Here is a 17120-nt window from a genome sequence, read left to right as displayed (position 1 = left end):
CTCTAGTTTTAGTCACCCCTACCATGGGAAACAGACTCTGGGTATCTACCCTATCTATGCCTCTCATAATTTTATATAGCTCTATCATGTCCCCTCTCAGCCTCCTTCGCTCCAGGGAAAACAGACCCAGCCTATCCAATCGCTCTTTCTAACTCAACCCGGTTGGGACGTCATGTTACAGTTGTACATAACGTTGGTTAGGCCGCACTTGGAGTACTGTGTGCAGTTCTGGTCGGCGCACTACAGCAAAGATGTGATTAAGCTAGAGAGGGTGCAGAAAAGATTCACAAGGATATTGCCTGGTCTCACTCCAGGAGCAAACAGTCCTTCTCTGAGTTCAAAAACTCTGTGGTTAGTTCAAAAAACCCTGGACCAGCCAGTTAGTCATGTGAACAGCTGATTTAACCAGTCCTGGCTTTTGTGAATTGTATCACCTTAGCAGTCTCAGGAATACTCTTCCTTACACCTTCATGTCTGGTGATCAAAATCCATTGTGGGTTGAATGTGTCAAGGAATGGTCCTTTTGTCTCCACAAGCACTGTCTGTTAGTATGAAAATGTTTTTCAGTGAAGTGTCTGGCAGCCCTTGTAACAGGCCTTCACTTCTTCCCAGCAAGTTTAAAATCAATGTTCATATGACAAAATTAATATGCCTCATTCTTGGCAGGTGGGGGCCTGCATGACAGGCTGTATTCTGATGATGCAGTAAGTCAGAGCTGCCGCTTGTCACTGCAGGGAGTTGGAGTGCACAAGAGCTTGTGATTTTTCAAGCAGCGAGCTCCCAATTTCAAACGTGACAGCATAAGAAAGCAACAAACATGATTCAGAAACTTTTTCATAGTAAGGTAAGGAAAATAAAAACCCACTCATCCTAGGCTGCTCTCATGTACTTCTGAACAAACTGGCAATGGAACTGCATTATCAGAGACCCAGGATCAGTTCTACAGCCTGTACTCTTGGAATGACATGGGAAAGCTCTACGAAAGAAAAATAGAAGAATATAATCTTAAAAACTGAAACAGAAAAGTAATTTTTCATATTCTTATTTTATTGGTAGATTTTCAATGGCAACAGTGTTAAAATGATATGCAAGGAATAACTACTTATTCTGGAAAACATTCATCACATTTTCACTGGTATAATCTTGTAGCTAAAAGTGCATTGGCAGTTATGATATTGGGCCATTGCATATTCTATCCTGCCTAGCTAATATTTTATTTAAAGTCGTCCCTTCTAAAATCCCTCTGCTTCTCCCATAAAAGCTTTGACAACATAAAAAATAACAAAATCTCATCTCAGGAGATAACCATATAATAATATAGTTTAGATTGACCTACATTCCAGTGGTTACTTGTACCTGCAGAAGACCTATTGCTGCAAGTCATTTTATCATGGTTTACTTAAAGCATCCAAAGCTGTATCAACCTTCAAAAGAATGATGGCCTTCAGATGCCCCACAAAGAAATACTCCGAGGTGGCATCCTTCATTTCACACCTATTGCTCGTGGCATCCCCAGGTAAAGAGACACAACTACCAGGGTTGAATTTAAAAAGAGATGATGAGGCAGATCATGAAGTAGTGATTATCTGATGCAAAGCACAAGGGAGAAAGTTCATAGGAACACTGACCATAACAGTATTTATAAAATAGACAAAAACAAAATCCAAGAAATTCAGGTGCCCAGTGCCCATTTTTTGGGTGCTAATGGGCCTACTAAGGTTCCAATATGGAGGGCAAAACTTGTGCGCACATTTTCACCTGGCACAGCAGGACCCACCCTAATGGAAAAGGACAAAAAAGCATCTCACAGTGCTTACACCTGAAACAGGCATTAGGCCCTTTGCATATGCAGCTAACAGGCCTGGCATCTGTTTGACCCTTCCTCTGCAAGATTAGTATATCCTGAGGCAGCCAGTACTCCGGAAAACCATGTGTTGGGACTGGTTGTTACCAATAAGGCTATCAAAATATACTTAATTGAATGTGGAGTTGACAGAAGTAGTTGCCTCCTCAACCTGACTTTTGAGCTCCCCCTCCTCCGAATCCTACCAGCCACTGATGTGTCTCCCAACCCAGCCTCCAATCTCCCTTGCCCCACCTTCCCTCCAGCCTCCAATCTCTTATTCCCTCACCCTCCCATCTCCCGCACCACCTCCAGCCACTGATCACAACCCCCGACCTTCCCTTATCTGAGAGCCACTGTGATGGTAGCAGCAGCCCGACCTTTATACACTCTTCACTGGCAGGCTCTTTGTAGCCCACCAGCTTGATAGAAATGAGGGCAGAGGCCCAATATCAGCAGTCCCTGGGGCCCGAGCATTCAGGCGCAGGAATCGTTCCATGTGCACCAGAATTTCTTGGCTACAAAATGCTGTAACAGAGCGTTTTGAAGGTGGTGCTGAGAGTGGAATAGCCTAGAGGGCGGCATAAATTTACTTGTACTCTGTGCAGATGAATAAAAACGGTGCTGGAAGAGGTTACCTAGATATGGGAGCAGTATTTCAGTGTTGGCTGGACTTTACAGAAAGTTAAATGTTATTGAAAGGAAGATACATTTTAAAATCAAGAGGAAACTTGTTTCTTGTTTCTTTAGCATAGGAATATTCTGGTCCACCTGAAGGAGGGTGAGATAATGAAGTTAGCATTGCTGAAAGACGGACACCAACTCAGACCAGAGCCACGGGTGATAACAGTATTCCCAGAATGAGATCTAGATCTGCGAATGCTGAGTTTGAACTGCACCTAGCACACAATACATTCTGGAAATATCACAGAAATTCCTCATCAAAGATTAGCATCAGTAGATATCATTCTTCGGGTGCAGTAATTTGAACTCCTCAGCCCCAACACTTTACTCGCCTCCAGACAGGCTTGGACAGCTGTGTGGAGAATGGAATTAGGTATCAGTTATTCCACATTTCAGTCGTAGTTTCTTCCTTCTTGATGCTCCATTAGGGTTATCCTGGATCAGTACTATTCATATTTTAAGATATACACTATTGTGACTTGTATGATGGGAATATAAATGACGGGTATTAACATAATTCATGCCATTATTACAAATTTTTTAAGTTGCAGTTTACATTTTGTCAATTAATTCTGCCATTGAAATGTTATCATTTCATGAGGATTTGAAAGGCATCCTTTGTAGTTTGGACATTTTTCCTTTTATGTTTTCAATCCATGCCTGGATCAATTATCATTGTGTTCATGTTTGTTTACACCTGCAACAAAAAAAATGTAATCACAGTTAAATTAATGTTTAGTAATACTGATAATCCGTTAGCAAGGAGATAGTGAAAGATCTGTTACTATGAAATGTAAGTATTTTTCAATTTTATACAATTTCTACTGAAACCATATTACTGCACAGGCAAAGTGCATGTTAACTGTTGTAGTGCACTAGACAATATTTCCCTATAGGCATATCGCTCTTTTGGCTTCCATTAGGGGGACAGGTCAGATGTCTACATCTTGTTTGATGAAGAAAACTGCCGCGAGCAAACTAAGATAAAGGTATAGACACAGCAAACACTTGTGAAAGCCATTCCTTTGTGATGTCAGGTATCAGAGTCTTGGAATTTGCTGATTGTGAAAGAACATTCACTTACATACTATTCACAGCTCTCAGCGCAAAGATGCCAGGCACAATATCAATCATCATTAAGTATACAAAGCAACATTATTATAAATGTGGGTTTTGGTTAACAGCCCTTCAGGTGTTGAAACTATGTCACACATACTCCTTTATACAACACTATCTTCTACTTTGCAGGAATTTTTAAGAGATCAGCACTTTTTAAAAATTTTTATTTTATTTTAGAGCTTGCTGACTCTTGCATTGCAAGTTCACAGAGGAAATCTATTGTTTTCCAATTTCAAGTGACTTTTACAGTTTAAGACAAAGCAATTGGATACAACAAGGTAAATGTTATGAGTGTGCAGTTCCAGCCTCAGCTGCCAGGAGCTGGAAATTGTGGGTGTGCTACTTATCTTTTTCTGTATGGGGAGTGCTGCTGTGATTTTCTTACATGCATGCCCAGTGGGCAAGGCTGTGTGCCAGAAGTGCACATTCATAACATTTCTTTTCACATCTAAATTCATGAACAGATTCCAAGTTTCTAATATTGGTGCGAGGCTAGATTTTTGGGGGAGAAAAAGTTGTAAATAACAATGAAAGACCCAATTATCAGAGGAAGCTTAAAAGGGAAACAAATGCAAATTGCGTACATCTAAAATAAAAGGAGAAACTGCTGGAAATATGTAGCTCAACAATAAACATCTGAACAGTGAAACAATAGAGGTTTTTTTTTTAATACAGGTTTTGTTCCTCTACAGATGCTTAACACATTCATACTAAATTCTCCAGTTGCTATATTTTTCCATCCTTATCTGGGATATTTGCCACTAAAGGGAATATATTGACATTCTGTTTAGGGAGACTGTAAAGTCACTTGAAATTTCCACGCAAAAGATATTGGGTGTGTAATTTGGATCTGGAGTGTCGCTGGAGCTTTGACATCAGGCGATTCCGAAATGGGCCACTCAGCAACCCGTGCAGAGAAGGGCACTCGCGTGGGTGAACCCTGCATACACTGGAAACCTCTGGACTGGTGATATCACTCAGCCCCGATTTAATGCTTTATTTGCGAACTTTACCACGCAGGTCCAGTCAACGTATTTGCTTGTCACTCACAAAACAGCATGCGTTCAACTGCACGTGGGGCTCAGCATTTAAAGGGCCAGACACCCAACATGCAGGTGAGGTAAGTTAGAATGACTTCCACTATTGCAAAGGCTCTGGACGTACAGTGGAGTGTTTTTGGAGGTGTTGTGGTGAGTTCCTGGATTGGGCAAGGAATGTTGCTGCACCGTCTCAAGGAGGGCAGATAGTTTGGTGGCCCATCCGTACAAAGGCGGTGACATGCATGGGGGCTACCATTGCAGTGCCTCTGCGTCAGCAACATGATTGGGAGATGGAGCAGAGGCTGCATCTGTGTGATGCCCTCTGGCAAGTTGGTGCTGGACTCCTCCGTGCTCCTTGACTTTTACATGAGGCAGTCTGGCAGGTCAGTCAATGCATCCAGCATCTCCATGTGCATCATCATCAGCAATCTTCAGTATGCTGCCCTATTGAGGTCCTTGTCTGAATCTCCTGTAGCAGAACTTATGTGCAACCTTGCCCTCTGGTGAGCTGGCAGACGTACTATTTTTTCGCCTGGCTGTCACCCAGTCGTACCCAATGACTCACCATGTGCAGATCGCAACTTTATAGATGCCTCCAAGGTACGTGCAGTGCCAGTATCTGAGCTGCTGGCTGCAAGTATCAGAGCAAATAATATGGCCTCTTCATAAGGGCTGTACTGTGGCCCAATCTCCACTTCTTGGGTGTGCTGTGGTTGGGCAGGCAGCAGTTCATGGGTGTCTGAAAGCAGGAACTCAGAAGGGGACAGTGAGTGTGAGGGAAGTGGGATAGGGAGGAAAGCAAGAGGTACATGGCCACACCATCTGCAACTTGCTCATCGTGCCACTTAGCAGGATAAGGGTAAGCTGGGAGTTGAAAAGCAGCATAAGGCACAAACATACCGTCATCCTCAAAATTCTCAGATACCAGATGCCACAGTCTTTGTTGCAGTCTGCCCCATGAAGTGGAGAACCATCTCCTCCATTGGGCCTGCAGGATGCAGGCATTCTTGTACCCCCAACCGCCACCCCTCCCCCCAGTGCTGCTCTGCCCCCTCCTGTTATGGGCCACCTTGTCCTGCAAGAGAGAGAGAGATGACACAAAGATAGGTAGGAAAGTAAGTTGTGAAGAGGACATAAGGAGGCTACAAAGGGATATAGATAGGTTCAGTGAATGGGCAAAGATCTGGCAAATGGAGTACCATGTGGGAAAATGTGAAATTGGCCATTTTGGCAGGAAGAATAAAAAAGAAGCATATTATCTAAATGGTGAAAGATTGGTGAGCTCTGAGATGCAGAGGGATCTGGGTGTCCCAGTGCATGAATCGCAGAAAGTTAGTATACAGGTTCAGCAAGTAAGTAGGCAAGTGTTACGACCAGTTGAGAAAGGGGTCTCGGGTTCCCTCTCAGCCTTCACCTGGTCTTACCGTAACAGGGTTTAACTTTAAACACGCCATGTTGTTAGCTCCCCCTTAGTGAATCCTTGTTCACTAACTTCCAATTATAAGGCAAAGAAACTAGACAAACAGGTTTTCTTAGGTTTAAAGAGAAAAGGTTGAACTTTATTAAATTTAAACTCTAATTTGGTTAACACCTACGGATATGTGATGCGCCCATGCTAGCATGCATACGTGATACACACAGGCAGATAGAGACAGAAAAGAGCAGAAGAAATAAAGTGGAAAAGTTTGAGGCAATATCTGAAGATAGTTTTGGTTGCTGTTCTTTGAGCTCGCTGTAAAGTCCTTGATTGTAGGTAGGTCTTGCTTTTCGTTGGGGTCCAGTATTCTTCTTAAACCTTGTTCGATGTAGGACACTTTTCTCTGTCGCGGTTCATGTGTTCTCAGTGGGACCAGAGGCTTGTGAGAAAGAGACGGGAGCAGACAGGAGAGATCTTCTCACTCCAGGAGCGAACAGTCTTTCTGAGTTCAAAAACTCTATGGCTAGTTCAAAAAACCCTGGACCAGCCAGTTAGTCATGTGACCAGCTGATTTAACCAGTCCTGGCTTTTGTGAATTGTATCACCTTAGCAGTCTCTGGAATGGCCTGTTTCAGTGCTGTATCTCTAAATAAATTAAATAAATAAATGCTTTTCCTTACACCTTCAATATCTGGTGATCAAAGTCCATTGTGGGTTGAATGTGTCAAGGAATGGTCCTTTTGTCTCCACAAGCACTGTCTGTTAGTATGCAAATGTTTTTCAGTGAAGTGTCTGGCAGCCCTTGTAACAGGCCTTCTCTTCTTCCCAGCAAGTTTAAAATCAATGTTCATATGACAAAATTAATATGCCTCATTCTTGGCAGGTGGGGGCCTGCATCACAAAAGCTAATAGAATGTTATCGTTTATTGCAAGGGGAATTGAATAGAAAAGAGGTTATGCTCCAGCTATACAGGGCATTGGTGAGACTTGGTGGAGTACTGTGTACAGTATTGATCTTCTTATTTGAGGAAGGATGTAAATGCATTGGATGCCATTCAGAGAAGGTTTACTATACTAATATCTGGAATGGGCAGTTGTCTTATGAGGAATGATTGGACAGGCTAGGCTTGTATCCGCTGGAGTTTAGAAGAGTAAGAGGCAACTTGATTGAAAGATATAAGATTCTGAGGGGTCTTGACAAGGTGGATGTGGAAAGGATGTTTCCTCTTGTGTGAGAACCTAGAGCTAGGGGTCACTGTTTAAAAATAAGGGATTGCCCATTTAAGACAGAGATGGGGAGAAATCTTTTCTCTCAGTGGGTGGAGAGTCTTTGAAACTCTCTTCCTCAAAAGGTGATGGAAGCAGAGTCTTTAAATATTTTTAAGGCAGAGGTAGATAGATTCTTGATAAGCAAGGGGATGAAAGGTTACTGGAAGTAGGTGGGAATGTGGAGTTGAGGTTACAATCAGATCAGCCATGGTCTTATTGAATGGTGGAGCAGGCTTGAGGGGCCGAGTGGCCTACTCCTGCTCCTACTTCGTGTGTTCGTAGAGAGCAGAATGTCAGTGATTGTGTTGCACTATGTTTTGGTAATGTGCCTGCCACAGCTGAATAGCTGAGGGTATGTGGAAGCAGAAGGAATTAGGTATGGCTGGCATTATTGGAATGTGTGTGAGGGTGAGGTGGAGTATCAGGATCTTATCTGTAAGTCATGAGTGCCAGGGTGTAAGCTGGGTGAGTGATAACGGTGTTGTGTATTGAGTAGTATGAGAGGTGGTGGTGTGGTTGGTAGGCATTAGATTTTGGCATCCCTGACCACCTGTTCACAATCACTTCTGAAAGTGCTTCTTGAGGGCCTCTTGTCCCCACGTGGAACCCTGGTCTCTCTCCTCCTGTCTACTTCCATGGCAAGGCCTCCAGCACCACATCTGTGAACCTGGGAGCCCCTCTCTCTGCCCTGGTGTTCCATTTTCCTTCTTCAGAATTGCAGCATTCAACATCAGCTTCCTGTGATTCAGCGCAGCTTCCCTTTAACAAGGACAGACTGCCTTACAAAAGAGCAGGCTCGGTGCATCACTTGCTCTCTGCAAACACTGCTTGGCCTCAAGCTGAGCACTCAGACCACTGGCAGTGTGGGCTCCACTTTGACTAACGCTACAATCAGGTACATTTAGAGGTAGCACAAAATTTGCACGCTGCCTACCTCCATGAGCAGGTGAAGCAGTATCTGTGGAGAGAGGAACAGAGCTAATGTTTCAGGTTACTGACCAATGAAACGTCATTGACTCCATCTTATTTGTCACATTGAAATGAGAGGCAACAATATTCTGAAACCACCCCCCCCCCCCCAGAAACTTTTGTGCATTTTTAAAAATTCATTCGTGGGATGTGGGTGTCGCTGGCCAGGCCAGCATTTATTGCCCACCCCTAATTGCCCTTGCGAAGGTGGTGGTGAGCTGCCTTCTGAACCACTGCAGTCCATTTGGGGTAGGTGCACCCACAGTGCTGTTAGGAAGGGAGTTCCAGGAATTTGACCCAGCGACGGTGAAGGAACGGCGATAGAGTTCCAAGTCAGGATGGTGTGTGACTGGGAGGGAAATTTGCAGGTGGTGGTGTTCCCATGTATTTTCTGCCCTTGTCCTTCTAGTTGGTAGAGGTCCCGGGTTTGGAAGGTGCTGTCTAAGGAGTCTTGATGCATTGCTGCAGTGCATCTTGTAGATGAACTTGCATGGGTCAACATCGATATTAAAAGAGTACAGAGAGGGAATTACTACAACGTATGTTAAGTGTTCATAAAGGGACAGTGGCAATGGTAAAAATATATCCCAGAATCCTTTGTCTAGCTGTTAGAAGTGTCAACTGACCTGGTTCAGATACCCACAGGGCAACTAGGGATGGGCAATAAATACAGTGGGCTGTACTTTGCACAAAGCCCACTGAGCTCTTGCTGTCAGGACTGAAAGTGGGAGCAGCAGCTGCTCAGGTAGTGGGGGGGGTGGGGGGGGGGGGTTGGTGCGGTGGGAGTGCTGGGGCATGCTAGACAACGCAATTCAGTGGCAGCTGGCCAACTAACTGCTGGGAGGCAGTTTAAGAAAGGATATACTGGAGGCAGTGCAGGGAAGATTTACTAAATTGGTCCCTGGTATGAGGGGGTTGTCCTATGATGAGAGGCTGAGTAAACTGGGCCTATATTCTCTGGAGTTTAGAAGAATGAGAGGTGATCTAACTGAGACATACAAGATTCTGAAAGGGCTTGATAGGGTAGAAGCTGAGAGATGGTTCCCACTGGTCAGGGAATCTAGAACACGGGGACACAGTCTCAGGCCAATAATTCAGGACCGCAGATGAGAAGAAATTACTACACTCAAAGGTTTGTGAATCTTTGGAATTCTCTACCCCAGAGGGTTGTGGATACTCCATCGTTGAATACATTTAAGGTTTGGATAGATAGATTTTTGGTCTCGCAGGGAATCAAGGGATATGGGGAGTGGGCAGGAAAGTGGAAATGAAGCCCAAGATCAGCCATGATCGTATTGAATGGCAGAGCTGGCTTGATGGGCCATATGGTCTACTTCTGCTCCTATTTCTTGTGTTCTTGTGAGCTGTCCACTTAGGTGGCAGTGGTGGTGTGAGGTCACGTTGCTGGAAGTGCTGGTGCCAACACACTGACAATTACATCCACCCATAAAGGCAGCACACTGAAGTCATGAAGAAGGCGGCAGCACACAAAATGGCTGAAGGAAGATCCAGGGTGCCCCCATAGTTCAGTGATGCCTCTCTGCAGGTTCTTCTCCAGGCTGCTTGGGCAAGGAAGGAGGTCCTCATGCGCCCAGGACGGGGGAAGGAGACCGGCCCGCCAGATGAAACAAGCATCGATGGAGATCGCAGTGGAGATCAGTAGCTGTAGGGATGTCCCCCGAACCTGGCTGCTGTGCCACAAGAGAGTTAATGACCTCAAGCATTCTGCCAAGGGGAGTGCACCCACATTGCTTACCCTACAGCCTTAACAGTGACTAGGCATGATGTGAGTTTGTTAGAATGGGAATGCCCACCCAGCCACTGGCTATGGCCTGGCAGCAGCATTGCCTGTCAGAGGCATGTCAGCCTCTCTATAAAGGGCCCCAGTCAGTCAGAGGTGACTCCTGCACTGCTGCTACTGAGTGGCCGCATGCAGGAGGCATTGCTGTAGCACCAGCATGGACAGTCAGGCTGCCACCAGCATCGGCATTGTGTGTGCCTTTGGCAGGCGACTAACAATGGTCATTTCTGTGCTTGCAGGAGAAGCCTGCCCACAATGCCAAAGAAAGGGCCAAGACAGTATAGATTATCTGACCATCCTGATTCTGACAGAGGAGGAGGCTCAGGAGCCTGGAGGCCAGCATGCAGGCCAAACCATCGCAGATGGTGAGACAGGAGTGGAGCCCTGAAAGAGTGAGTGGGTGAATGGACACCAGAGAGCCTCAGGCGAACATGAGACTTAGTGCTCATGTGTCCACCACTGGTTGCATGGAGCTCCACAATAGGAGTCTTTTGAAAAACATGACGGAATGTGCATTACCCTTTAATTAACCTTCTCTCTCACACAGGTCAAGGACAAGAAGAGACAGCTGCTGTGACCAGGGGCAGCCATCCATCTCTGAGGAAGAGGCGGAGGGACCTCAGAGGGTACACCGTTATATCATTCCCCTGTACCCTCCACAGCACAAATACTGTCAAATTGGTGGGTATCCATTCATGTTTAGATTTGGAGTCACAATCAGGTAAGCAAAGGCTGCCTACATTGAGAGATTGGTGACCCTTATGGAGACCCACATCCAGCAGACCACCCAGTGGATGCCAGTGATGCACGCAGACCTGCACATTGTTGCCGAATTTGTGGAACAATAGCTAAGCGGAAGGGGGAGGGGGGGGTGGCATGAGGCACCTGGACATACCGCCAGGTTCACGCACCCCTCAGATGAGCAGGGAGGTACAAGTGTGCCCCAAAAGGGCAGGGGAGTGGCAGTCTGATGAATCTCAGAGCTTCTTTCAGGATGCTTTTGGCATGGGTAGTGGCTCCTCAGCCCCTTGTCAGTGACACCAGTGCCTCACTGGGCGCGACGACAGAGGTGGTTCCTGCACTTGTGCAGGAGGTCCTCACAATATGCCAGGGCCCTCCAGGTCCCAGGCAGTCAGAAGACGACTGCCAAAGTCATTGAAAGTCATTGGGCAGCAAGGTCAGCAGCCTGCCTCCACCTCAGTTGGCAACGCAGGGGGAGCACCATATAAGAGCACATGTCAGAGATTTAAGAAGAGTAGCTAGCTGCACTTGAGGTTCATGGTTTAAATTTGTTAATGCATGCTGCTTGCAATCTTTTTGTTCCCCAATAAATGTGTAATGCTGCAAGACAAGATTTCTAGTGGCCCACATTGGCTCCCTCAAAGGGTGTGTTGGGAAGGATCACACTGCGTGAGGTCAATGCATTCCGATATCTTGGTCTTATGCCTTAATGGGTACAAGTAAATGGTAAGGGCAATGAAGGAAATGGCAACAGGGCTGCAGAAGGCTGTGCGACACCATTGCTGGGGCTCACTGAAGGGCTCCACCAAATCGATCCAGGCATTTGAAATTCATATTAAACAACTAACTGAAGGAGGTGGCTCTACAAATATCCCCATCCTCAAATATCCCAGCACATCAGTTCAAAAGATAAGGCTGAAAATCTTCAGCCAGAAGTGCCAAGTTGATTATCTATCTTGGCCTCCTCCTGAAGTCCCCAGCATCACAGATGCCAGTCTTCAGCCAGTTCGATTCGCTCTGTGTGATATCAAGAAACAACTGAAGGCACTGGATACTGCAAAGGCTATGGACCCTGACAACATTATGGCAATAGTACTGAAGACCTGTGCTCCAGAATTTGACGCACCCCTAGCCAAGCTGTTCCAGTACAGCTACAACATTGGCATCTACCCTGCAATGTGGATAATTGTCCAGGTATGTCCTGTACACAAAAAGCAGGGCAAGTCCAACCCGGCCAATTACCGCCCCATCAGTCTACTCTCGGTCATTAGTAAAGTGATGGAAGGTGACGTTGACATTGCTATCAAGTGGCACTTGCTTAGCAATAACCTGCTCAGTGATGCTCAGTTTGGGTTCCACCAGGGCCACTCAGCTCCTGACCTCATTACAGCCTTGGTTCAAACATGACAAAAGAGCTGAACTCAAGAGGAGAGGTAAGAGTTACTACCCTTGACATCAAGGCAGCATTTGACCGAGTATGGCATCAATGAGCCCTAGCAAAACTGGAATCAATGGGAATCAGGGGGAAAACTCTCCGCTGGTTGGAATCATACCTAGCACAAAGGAAGATGGTTGTGATTGTTGGAGGTCAATCATCTCAGTCCCAGTACATCACTGCAGGAGTTCCTCGGGGTAGTGACCTATTAAGGCCTGCTACCCAACCCGAACCCAACGGGACCCAACAACAGCTTTTTCTGCTCTTCCTGGTCTTCACCCACCAAGTCCAGGGCAAACAGTTTCTGTAATGTGCAGAAATCTATATTTATATTAGTAATGAATGCATTGAAATTCCTCTGCCCGTTAGCTTAATTAATACATCTAAATATTTCATTGTTAGTTAAAATAGTGGACAGAGAAAAAAAATCATTCAGACACATTAATAATATTTGGAAAAAGCATGTCTCTAAAGGAGGGTGGGGAAGCCCTCAGTCTAGCAGCAGAGTCACAATTCCTCCTTGGTTCAATGGCCAATGCATTGCATGCAAATGTTTCATAAGAATCCAGACCTCACACCAAACTATAAGCAGAATGCTCCAGTAAGCTCTCGCCTCTTATTTCTTTCTGTCACAAGTTTATAAAGATAGAATTCATAAAGACAACTTTTTTTTTCTTGTTGACGGAAGTTCTAAGAGTGACATTTTTATTTTGCCTTTAGAGCCCATCATGAGTACAGGGGTCAACCCAGAAGAGAACAGAACATTAGGATAATTTTTTTTTTAACAAACCCCTATTTTATTAGTACCTTTTAGAGGTGACAACACAGTGACCATTCACAAGTCGACCGTACCAAGGATCCTCTACAAGCAGAGCTCCTAATTTAAAGTATTTCCATCTTGACAATCTTGAAGACATAGTTAACATATGAAAACCAACAGGAAAGGACCAGCTAGTCCATCAAATCTGATCTATCACATATGGTGCAGTCTGCACACAACATTAAACTGGCAAACCTTTGACCCCCCCACCCCCCCACCCCCTCTTCCCCACCGTCTACAACGGCCACAGTGACCACACAATCTCCTGGAAGAAGTGAGATAATTGTAGGCCAGTTTAGGAAAAAGCTTTGGGAAATTCCTCTCGGATCCCTCAAGCAATCAGGTAAGCGTCAGAAGTCCCCAGTCCCCGTCAACCCACACAATCTTCTATAACTCAAGAAGTCTTCCACTTGCAGGAACCCGTCTAGCTCCCTTTTCAATACTTGAGTGAATTCCACACTCAAATATTCAAAATTGAAATCAACCTGGCAAAGTACCAAGAGGATCAACCAGAATCTGTCTCAGAAAGGTATTTGGAATCTTGATATGGTATCAATCCAATATGAGGAGATGTTTGGGAACCAGTGGTTGGGAGAAAGATTGTCCACAGGCATAATCAAATATATTTTTTCTCTGTTTGGATAGAGAGCAACAAGTTTTCCTTCAATGGTTATTGCTGCATCAAAATTTGCCAATATATAGATTAGCTCAAAATCAGTCACATAGATTATTAATTTACATGCTAATTTTTCACCCCTCCCCCTCTCCTGAATACGATTTCACAGGCAACCTCCAATACCTTACTCATACTGATATTCATCTATGAGTCTCAAAAGTGAATATCAGGAGGATATTTGACCACCAGTATGGAGATTACAGCAGAATTCAATCCTATCCTCATCTGGACAGGAGATTGGCTAACAATTGAGAGCAGGATGCCTGGAGAATTTTCACTTTTCTAACCCAGGAGTCCGGAGGCCAATTATAGCTCCAGCCATCATGGTATTTGGGGCAGGCTTGATGGACCAACTGGTCCTATCCTGCCCACTAATTTGGTATGTTCATACTGCTGCTCAATTGAAATCAGCTAATTCACCAGAGACCAAGGTCCAAACCTGGGATCTTCCTGCCCTTTATCTACTTACCAGATAAACTCATTGATCTATTAGGGGACATGCTGTGCTCTCAATTGAATGAAAAACCCACAAATTCAATATTAATTTATTATTTTAGACTACTCAAATAATAAACAATCTGCTGCCTCTTACAGAAATAACTGAAGTAGACATGTTTGCACTCAGGTTCACATGACAGGCATTCCAAAGTATTCCCATATGAATCTATGGCTTGGGCTTAATGCTGGGGTGGGTGGAGGGTTGCTGGTGAATGGTCAGCGTCACTGTCATTAACCCTCTGAAGCTGACCACAACTTCAGGATGTTGGGCATGTGCAGATTAGCGTGGGAATCCTGAAGTTGCGGTCTGTTACCCAGGGCTTTGACATGGGCTGTGCTGTTGACCACCCTCCATCCCAGAGTGGGCAATCATTAAAATCAGTGATCATTTCAACTTTCCCACTCCCACATTGCCATTTGAAACCCCTTAAAATGTTAACACCTTCTTCAATCAGGTGTACCTGGGTTTATAACAGCAGTGTGATTCATAAAATTTGATGCACAACATAATTTTCCCTAAAAAAGTAATTTTATAATCGTGGAGTGCTGTTTGCTGATGAAAAAGTAGATTCTTTAAGCTAATTTCTTCTTAAAACTTTTTTTCAGGATATTTTAGCTTCTACCTTTACCCTTTGTTATGTCCCAATCTTTAATATGCCTGATGTAAAAAATTTTAAAGGTGATTTTATTTCACTTTTCTTGTTTCCTGTTTGTGTGTTTGTGAGAATCCTTTAATGTGATTGGCTGCTTGGACAGCCTGATGACTTAAATAGAGCTCCACGCTGGGAAATCCCCAGTAAAGAACGCTGCAATCAGTTACTGTACCATGGCGATAGAAGTGAAATCCTCAACAGAGAGATTTTATTTATTCATTCAGGAGATGTGGCTGTCGCTGGCTAGGCCAGCATTTATTGCTCATCCCTAATTGCAGTTGAGAATGTGGTGGTGAGCTGCCTGCTTGAACTGCTGCAATCCTTGGGGTGTAGGCACACCAACAGTGCTGTTAGGAAGGGAGTTCCTGGGTTTTGAACCAGTGACAGTGAAGGAATGGTGATATAGTTCCAAGTCAGGATGGTGTGTGGCTTGGAGGGAACTTGCAGGTGGTGTTGCTCTCACTGGATTGCTCAGCGAGGCGTATGTCAAGGTCGCTGCAGACTGCAAACTCCAGGCCAAATATACTAGGCACTATGCTGGGAAATTCTTTGGAGCTGCTCCTGCTCCACCTCTGTAACTCTGTTTACGCACATAAGCAGTGTTTCTGCCACATTTCCAGTGATGTTACGATGGCAGAGCAAGAATAACTCCGAGGAAATTTTAAGCCTATTAAAGTAATTCCACCAAGTCAAGGTTTATGGGCTATGGCTTAAGGAGTGATGCTTACTGTGACTGCTGTAGTGTAATGAAAATAAGAAAGTAGGGATTTCAGAAGTATTAAGAAACCAAACAAGATGCATTATTCATTTTGTTGCAACTACCAAAAGGAAATGTTTCTGTAACAAGGCTGAATTGTGGTATCTAGATTTCAAAGTTAATAATTAAGCAAGTAACTCAAACAAAATGGTTCTTCAGCTCCATAATGCACTGGATGTGAATCAACATTGTTTCTTTCATCCAATACGAGTACCAATAGCCAGCGGGTCGCATGTTTAACACTGAAGTATTGCATTTGTTTAGGTTTTGTCCTCAGATCTGAATATTATTATACTATTTTATGTATTTGACAAACCTTTCAGGAAATAACAAGGGAAAGGGGTTTCAAACAGAATGAAACCAGACTGACAGACACGGCATTGACCTAGGCACCAGAAACAACAACAGCAAACCCAGCTGTGTCAACCTTGAAAGTCCTCCTTACTAACAGCTGGGGGCTTGTGCCAAAGTTGGGAGAGCTGTCCCACAGACTAGTCAAGCAACAGCCTGACATAGTCATACTCATGGAATCATACTTTACAGAAAATGTCCCAGATACTGCCATCACCATCCCCGGGTATGTCCTGTCCCGCTGAAAGGACAGACCTAGCAGAAGGGGCGGCACAGTGGTATACAGTTGGGAGGGGGTTGCCCTGGGAGTCCTCAACATTGACTCCAGGCCCCATGAAGTCTCATGGTATCAGGTCAAACATAGGCATGGAAACCGCCTGATGATTACCACCTACTGCCCTCCCCCCCTCAGCTGATGAATCAGTATTCTTCCATACACAGTTGGCTCTCCCCTTGCACTTCTGTCTTTTTTCCTGCCAACTGCTAAGTCTCTTCAACTCGCCACACTTTAGCCCCGCCTTTATAGCTGCCCGCTAGCTCTGGCGATCGCTGGCAACTGACTCCCACGACTTGTGATCAATGTTACAGGACTTCATGTCGCGTTTTCAGACGTCTTTAAAGTGGAGACATGGACTGCCGGTAGGTCTGATACCAGTGGCGAGCTCGCTGTACAATGAGTCCTTGGGGATCCTAGCACTACCACAGTGCTAAATGGGATAGATTTTGAACAGATCTCGCAATGCAAAACTGGGCATCCATGAGGCGCTGTTGGCCATCAGCAGCAGCAGAATTGTACTCAACCACAATCTGTAATCTCATGGCCCGGCATATCCCCCACTCTACCATTACCATCAAGCCAGGAGACCAACCCTGGTTCAGTGAAGAGTGCAGGAGGGCATGCCAGGAGCAGCACCAGGCAAACCTCAAAATGAGGTGTCAACCTGGTGAAGCTACAACACAGAACTATCTGCATGCCCAACTGCGTAAGCAGCATGCAATAGACAGAGCAGAGCGATCCCAGAACCAACAGATCAGATCTAAGCTCTG

General features: G+C 44.9%; 1 protein-coding gene across 1 annotated transcript in view; it reads right to left on the bottom strand.

The window, feature by feature from the left end:
• Nucleotides 1-2941: 2941 nt before the first annotated feature.
• The window catches only part of LOC137368641 (organic cation/carnitine transporter 2-like), a 161010-nt gene continuing 146831 nt past the window's right edge, over nt 2942-17120 (bottom strand). Inside the window, exon 11 of the mRNA XM_068028781.1 lies at nt 2942-3224. The gene's annotated coding sequence lies outside the window, so the exon portion shown is untranslated. The remainder of the gene's footprint in view (nt 3225-17120) is intronic.

The sequence above is a fragment of the Heterodontus francisci genome, chromosome 4 (genome assembly GCF_036365525.1).
Source record: "Heterodontus francisci isolate sHetFra1 chromosome 4, sHetFra1.hap1, whole genome shotgun sequence".
Lineage (NCBI taxonomy): Eukaryota > Metazoa > Chordata > Chondrichthyes > Heterodontiformes > Heterodontidae > Heterodontus > Heterodontus francisci.
This window is presented reverse-complemented; position numbering and strand designations above follow the sequence as displayed.